We start from the raw sequence: 8016 nt of genomic DNA, 5'->3' as shown, positions 1-8016 counted from the left end.
TTCCCTAGTAATTCCTCTAATAATTATGGAAATTCCTACAATAATTCTTATGGTAATTTTAATAAGATGCCCTCTGATTTTGAAAATAGTGTGAAAGAATTTATGATCTCTCAAAAGAATTTTAATGCCTTGCTTGAAGAGAAATTGCTTAAAGTTGATGATTTGGCAAGGAACATTGATAGACTTTCGCTTGATGTTGTTTCTTTGAAACTTAGATCTACTCCTCCTAAGCATGATATCAATGAGTCTCTTAAAGCTATGAGAAGTTCCATTGACGAGTGCAAAGAAAGAACCGCTAGATTGCTTGCTAAGAAAGATTGCTTTGTTAAAGCGTGTTCTTCTAGTTTCCATGAAAATAATGATGAAGATCTTAAAGTTATTGATGTGTCCCCTATTAGATCTTTGTTTTGAAATATTAATCTTTATAATAACGGGACTGGAAGAGAATCAACTTTGGTTAAAAAGTATTTCGATAATTTAGAGTTTTTAGATCTTGATGCTAAATTTGGTAAAAGTGTGATTGGAGAGGTCAAGACCTTAAATAGCATTGAACCCACTATCTTGGATTTCAAGGAATTTAATTATGATAATTGTTCTTTAGAAAGTTGTATTTCCTTGTTGCAATCCGTTGTTAATTCTCCTCATGCTTATAGTCAAAATAAAGCCTTTACCAAACATATTGTTGATGCCTTGATGCAATCTTTTGATGAAAAACTTAATTTGGAAGTTTCTGTACCTAGAAAACTTAATGATGAGTGGGAACCTACTATAAAGATTAAAATTAAAGATTATGAGTGTTTTTCTTTATGTGATTTGGGTGCTAGTGTTTCCACGATTCTGAAAACTTTATGTGATATTCTAGGTTTCCATGATCTTGATGATTGCTCTTTAAATTTGCACCTTGCGGATTCCACCATTAAAAAGCCAATGGGAAGGATCAATGATGTTTTCATTGTTGCAAATAGAAATTTTGTGCCCATAGATTTTATTGTTCTTGATATAGATTGCAATCTTTCTTGTCCTATTATTCTTGGTAGACCTTTCCTTAGAACAATTGGTGCGATTATTGATATGAAGGAAGGGAATATTAGATTCCAATTTCCATTAAGGAAAGCCATGGAACACTTTCCAAGAAAGAAAATCAAATTACCTTATGAATCTATCATGTGAGCTACTTATGAACCAAGTGCCAAACATGGCACTTGTTAGATCTATCCTTGCTTTTATGCCTAGCTTGGGGCGTTAAACAATAGCGCTAGTTGGGAGGCAACCCAATTTTATTTGTGTTCTTTGTTTTTGTTCCTGTTTAGTAATAAATTTTGCATCTACTTTCTGTTTATACATGTTTTCTTGTTTCATTTAGTGTTTGTGCCAAGTAGAACCTATAGGATAACCTATGATATGAGTTAATTTAATTCTGCTGGAAAAATATAAACTTTGCACTCACGAGAAAAAATTAAATAAATCACAGAAACGTGCTTTTGCGTTGATTCTTTTTTATGTCGATCAATAGACAAATTTTTTAGGACGTCCTATTTTGGTAGGATTTTTGGAGTTCCATAAGTAACCAAAAGTTACAGATTGCTACAGACTGTTCTGTTTTTGATAGATTCTGCCTTTTGTGTGTTGTTTGCTTATTTTGATGCATCTATGGCTAGTATGTAAGGGTATGAACCATAGAGAACTTGGAGTACAGTAGGTTTAACACTAATATAAATAAAGAATGAGTTCATTTCAGTACCTTATGTGGTGGTTTTTCTTTCTTTCACTAACGGAGCTTATGAGATTTCCTGTTGAGTTTTGTGTTGTGAAGTTTTCAAGTTTTGGGTAAAGATTTGATGGACTATGGAATAAGGAGTGTGAAACATCGAGGATGTCGCATATAGGGGGTGAATAGGCGCTTTAAAATAATTACGATTAAGGCTTGAACAAATGCGGAATAAACCTAGCGGTTAATTTGTCAAGCACAAAACCTAAAACAACTAGGCTCACCTATGTGCACCAACAACTTATGCTAAGCAAGATAAGCAACTTCGTGATAGCAAGATATATGACAAAGAACAATATGGCTATCACAAAGTAAAGTGCATAAGTAAAGGGCTCGGGAAAGAGATAACCGAGGCACGCGAAGATGACGATGTATCCCAAAGTTCACACCCTTGCGGGTGCTAATCTCCGTTTGGAGCGGTGTGGAGGCACAATGCTCCCCAAGAAGCCACTAGGGCCACTGTAATCTCCTTACGCCCTCACACAATGCAAGATGCCGTGATTCCACTAAGGGACCCTTGAGGGCGGTCACCGAACCCGTACAAATGGCGACCCTTGGGGCGATCACCGAACCCGTACACTTTGGCAACCCTTGGGGCGGTCACCGGTACCCGTCAAATTGCTCGAGGCGATCTCCACAACCTAATTGGAGACCCCGACGCTTGCCCGGAGCTTTACACCACAATGATTGAGCTCCGAACAACACCAACCGTCTAGGGCGCCAAGGCACCCAAGAGAAACAAGCTCTAGGGTGTCCAAACACCCAAGAGTAACAAGATCAAGGGTACCAAGCACCCAAGAGTAATAAGCTTCTCAACTTGTAACTTCCACGTATCACGTGGAGAACTCAAACCGATGCACCAAATGCAATGGCAAGGGCACACGGAGTGCCCAAGTTTTTCTCTCTCAAATCCCACCGAAGCAACTAATGCTAGGGAGGAAGATGAGAGGAAGAACAAGAAGGAGAACACCAAGAACTCCAAGATATAGATCCAAGGGTTCCCCTCACATAGAGGAGAAAGTGATTGGTGGAAATGTGGATCTAGATCTCCTCTCTCTTTTCCCTCAAAAACTAGCAAGAATCCATGGAGGGATTGAGAGTTAGCAAACTCGAAGAAGGTCAACAATGGGGGAAGAACACGAGCTCAAGGGATAATGTTCAATGAGGAAGAAGACCCCCTTTTATAGGTGGGGAAAAATCCAACCGTTATGCTCACAGCCCGCACAGAGCGGTACTACCGCTCCAAGGAGCGGTACTACCGCTAGGGCGGTAGTACCCCTTCGAAACACAACAGCGAGGACGCAAAAAGGCCAGAAGAACCGTCGGAGCGGTAGTACCGCTTGACCTCACGGTACTACCGCTAGGGGTAGCGGTACTACTTCTTGCGAGTGGTACTAAAAAATTACATCCGGACCTACCACCGTGGGACTTGGGACGAGTTTTTGGTCCGGAGCGGTACTACCGCTGTAGGATCCGCGGTAGTACCGCTCTCGAGCGGTAGTAAAAAATTACATCCGCTCCAATTCGCGGTAGTACCGCTGCAGCCTTTTCAGAACACCAAAACTGCCACAACTTTTGCAAATGGACTCCGAATTCGATGAAACCAAGTTTGTTGGAAAGCTACCAACAAGGGCTAACGCAATCTTGAAAAAAAATATCAATAAGAAGCAAAATATAAAAGGCGCATAAGAAAATGGTGAGAACCCTTCCTCGGATAACACCAGTAAAACCTCCAACACCGAAAACATCATAGAAGATGCATGCGAACTCCGTTTTTGATGAACTCAAGCTTATCATCAAGATGACCATAAACTCTAAGACTCACAAAGAGAACCAAACAAGAACCAAGAAACAAGATGCAAGGATGCAATGGTTTGAGCTCTCTACTAACGATACGATCAAGCTACCAACTTGAGATCCCCCCTTGATAGTACGGCAAACGATCCTATAACCCGGTCTCCCAACTACCACCATGAGACCGGTAAAATAGAAAACCTATCAAGGTAAAACCTTTGCCTTGAACATGGTCCACTTGAGCTAGATGATGAAGATCTTGACTCCCTCAAGTTGGATCACCTTTCTTGATTGCGTTGGCTCGATGAAGACTAGATGATTGCTCCCCCATAGTCCACTATGGGTGAGCCACTCTTCAGCTCATCTTCACAACTCCATTGTCACCACAATGGGCGGCAAGCTTCAAGCACTTGATCTCTTCATGATGCATCACTTGAACTTGCACATCGCATCCTAACCCCACAAAGAACTCTCACGAAGACCATGGGTTAGTACACAGAGCGTAATTGACAATGCTTACCATACCATGGGATCACTTGATCCCTCTCGGTACATCTTATACGCTTTGTGAGTTGATCAACTTGATTCACTCTTGACTTAGTCTTGATCAACCTTGAATCTTTCCAACTCTCTTCATTTGGGTGATGTCTTGAAGGTAAACATGAATGATCACACAATCTTCTTCTTCAAAACATGCTTGCAATAAGCTCAACACCCACATGGCCAATCTTTGGATAATTCCTTAATAGCACCTTGGTCAACTCATAAACTCCTTGAAACCAACACATGGACTTCAAGAAAAGCCTATGGACAAAACCTTCAAATATAACTCAAGGCAACCATTAGTCCATAGAGATTGTCATCAATTACCAAAACCAAACATGGGGGCACCGCATGTCCTTTCAATCTCCCCCATTTTGGTAATTGATGACAATCACTTTCAAGAGAGTTTATACAAGGAGTTATGCATCACCATGCAATGCAACAACCAACGATGCATAAGAATGGGACGCAAATGCTTTGGAACCAAAACCAAAGCAAGGAGAAAACTCCGAAGACTTCTTCACAAAACTCTCTGAAACTCCTCCCCCATTGGCATCAATTGCCAAAATGGGTGAAAAGCTTAGAAGGCCAATATAAAGAGTGTTCCTCCATAAATTGTGTATCTCTCAAAAAGAGAGTGGAATGCAATACACATATACAATGGTAAATACTTGGAGGAAGACAAACTATATTGAGGCCCAAAGATTGCAAAAGAATGATATGCCACAAAGACATAACAAAGAGAGAAACAAGAAATCGAGCAATCAAAAGATACCAATTGAAGCAAGCAATCAAAGGATATCAATTGAACCAACTAGACCAAAGATCCTATGAGCCACATGAATGAAGGATATTATGATATGAGCAAAGGAGTATTCTAAATAAGCTAGACAAGCTCCCCATGATTTGTGCACACATAATAATTTTTGTATTTGGATACAAAGTGCACACAATAGGATCATAGCTCCCCCAAAATCAATAGAAACAAACAACAAGTGCAAGTGAGCATAAAGGAAACTAAGCCTAGCACTTGCAACAAACACATGGTTGAGCAACATGAATAGAGGCAACTTAAGAATAGGCTCAACCAAAATGATGTGTGTGAGTCATGGCAAAGCACATGAGAAGACTAATATACGGATGAGCATAAGCATCAACATAGTCTCGAATGAATGAGATACACGGTGCAAAGTCTTTCATTCTCACACACAACTAAGCAAATGGGTTCACAAGAACACTAAATATGCAAAATGAATAACCAACACTTGTGACAACCCAAGGTGAAGATAGAAAGCATAAGCATCATCAAGACAGGGGATACCAATTAAGATGGCAAAAGCCTCGTCAAGACAAGCATGAGGAAAATAATCTTCACCACACAAGAGTGCATCAAGATGCAATGAGATAAGTCACGCACTCAAGGCAAAAGCTTTCACAGAGCCACCAAAGAAATAACATAAGAAAGACAAGGTGGACGTGAAAGAAAGGATATCATCTAGAGATGTAATTTCTCTCAAGTGTATAAAGGTCTAGGTAGACGAAAAATCATGACGATATATATCTACAAAGAAGGATGTACACCCGAAATAGTTACAACACGAAGGAACAAGCTATCCAAAAGGAAGTCATACATATACCAATAAGATGTGTGCTTGCAAGCATAGCCCAAGGCTAGATATGGTCTTACTATATATAAATGAATTCCTACCACACAACCATCAAAGACATCACAACTAGCAACAAGAGATCATTGTTGGGATGCTTTGAGAAAGGAAACAAGTATCACAAGAAAGAAAGAATAACATGCCATGATAGAATCTACACAGGATTGATGCAATAATGTGTGCATGTAGTAGATGATGATACTTGTTACCGAGATAGCATTGGAAGGATGTAGTAGATACCAATTGAAGGTAGAAAGTAGTTCATTGATCATCCTAGCTTGAGTCAAATAAGCACATGGTGACAACACCTTCCTTTTGAATGAGTCGAGTATCCAATGCATCTCCAATTGTTCATAGAACAGCAACACAAACAAAATGGTACCCAAACTCATTGGGGCCAAAGAGTTAGAGAACCAACAATACATAGGACAAACTCCACATAGATGTGTGCATATAGATATGAAAATGAATCTCATGCACATCTCATCCAATTTGTGACTTGGTGGATTTCCCCTATATATTGGGTCAAAGAAAGAAAACATGCCAAAGGAACTACATGAAGTTAAAATGCATGCTCAAGACTTTCAACAATCGATACCAAAATGAAAGGAAAAACCAAGTGAAAAGGATACCAAATGGAGAAATCATCACCTGGAAGATATCATTAAAAGATACATCAAGGAATGAGATATCCATTGGAACACACACAAAAAGATGTCAAACTCCCAAAGGAGAGGATGGTTCCAAACAAACCAAGCTCTCTACAAAGTTTCATGTTGGCACAAAGTACCAAAAGAAACGACTTGCCATCCACCAACACACACTTAATATGGATCACAAGATGAGTATTTTATAGAAAATAGGATAGCTCCCCCAAGACCAGTGCATTATAGAGAATTTGCATTTGAATACAAAATGCACAAGGTGGGATCACCACTTTCACTATATCTAGAAAACACTAAACAAGATCAAGAAAATAACAAGATCCACAAGGGGTATGGAAAACAATGGGAGTTGACACAATCCTAGGCACGAGCTAAGGCAAATAAAAGCAAAGGCCAATGTAAAGATGATCAATAATTTGTACCACACATAAGTGAGTACCAATTGTCATAAGACAAAAAGTATTTGGAAATAATTCCCGTTGGTAGATAGCAAGGATATACAACATCATCTTCACATCAAACACAAGCAAATTGCAACTTGTAGAGCTAACATGCCACCTGGGAACAAGATAATCTACAATATCAACACTAGGTGACAAAATCTCAAATGTACACATTTTCTAGGCTAGTAATTATTGGAAATATGCCCTAGAGGCAATAATAAATTGGTTATTATTATATATATTTCCTTGTTCATGATAATCGTTTATTATCCATGCTATAATTGTATTGATAGGAAACTCAGATACATGTGTGGGTACATAGACAACACCATGTCCCTAGTAAGCCTCTAATTGACTAGCTCGTTGATCAATAGATGGTTACGGTTTCCTGACCATGGACATTGGATGTCGTTGATAACGAGATCACATCATTAGGAGAATGATGTGATGGACAAGACCCAATCCTAAGCCTAGCACAAAGATCGTAGTTCGTATGCTAAAGCTTTTCTAATGTCAAGTATCATTTCCTTAGACCATGAGATTGTGCAACTCCCAGATACCATAGGAATGCTTTGGGTGTACCAAACTTCACAACGTAACTGGGTGGCTATAAAGGTGCACTACAGGTATCTCCGAAAGTGTCTGTTGGGTTGGCACGAATCGAGACTGGGATTTGTCACTCCGTGTAAACGGAGAGGTATCTTTGGGCCCACTCGGTAGGACATCATCATAATGTGCACAATGTGACCAAGGGGTTGATCACGGGATGATGTGTTACGGAACGAGTAAAGAGACTTGCCGGTAACGAGATTGAACAAGGTATCGGGATACCGACGATCAAATCTCGGGCAAGTACAATACCGCTAGACAAAGGGAATTGTATACGGGATCAATTGAGTCCCTGACATCGTGGTTCATCCGATGAGATCATCGTGGAACATGTGGGAGCCAACATGGGTATCCAGATCCCGCTGTTGGTTATTGACCGGAGAACGTCTCGGTCATGTCTACATGTCTCCCGAACCCGTAGGGTCTACACACTTAAGGTTCGATGACGCTAGGGTTATAAAGGAAGTTTGTATGTGGTTACCGAATGTTGTTCGGAGTCCCGGATGAGATCCCGGACGTCACGAGGAGTT

This window comes from Triticum aestivum, chromosome 1B (assembly GCF_018294505.1).
Source record: "Triticum aestivum cultivar Chinese Spring chromosome 1B, IWGSC CS RefSeq v2.1, whole genome shotgun sequence".
Lineage (NCBI taxonomy): Eukaryota > Viridiplantae > Streptophyta > Magnoliopsida > Poales > Poaceae > Triticum > Triticum aestivum.
Note: the sequence above shows the minus strand (reverse complement) of the source record.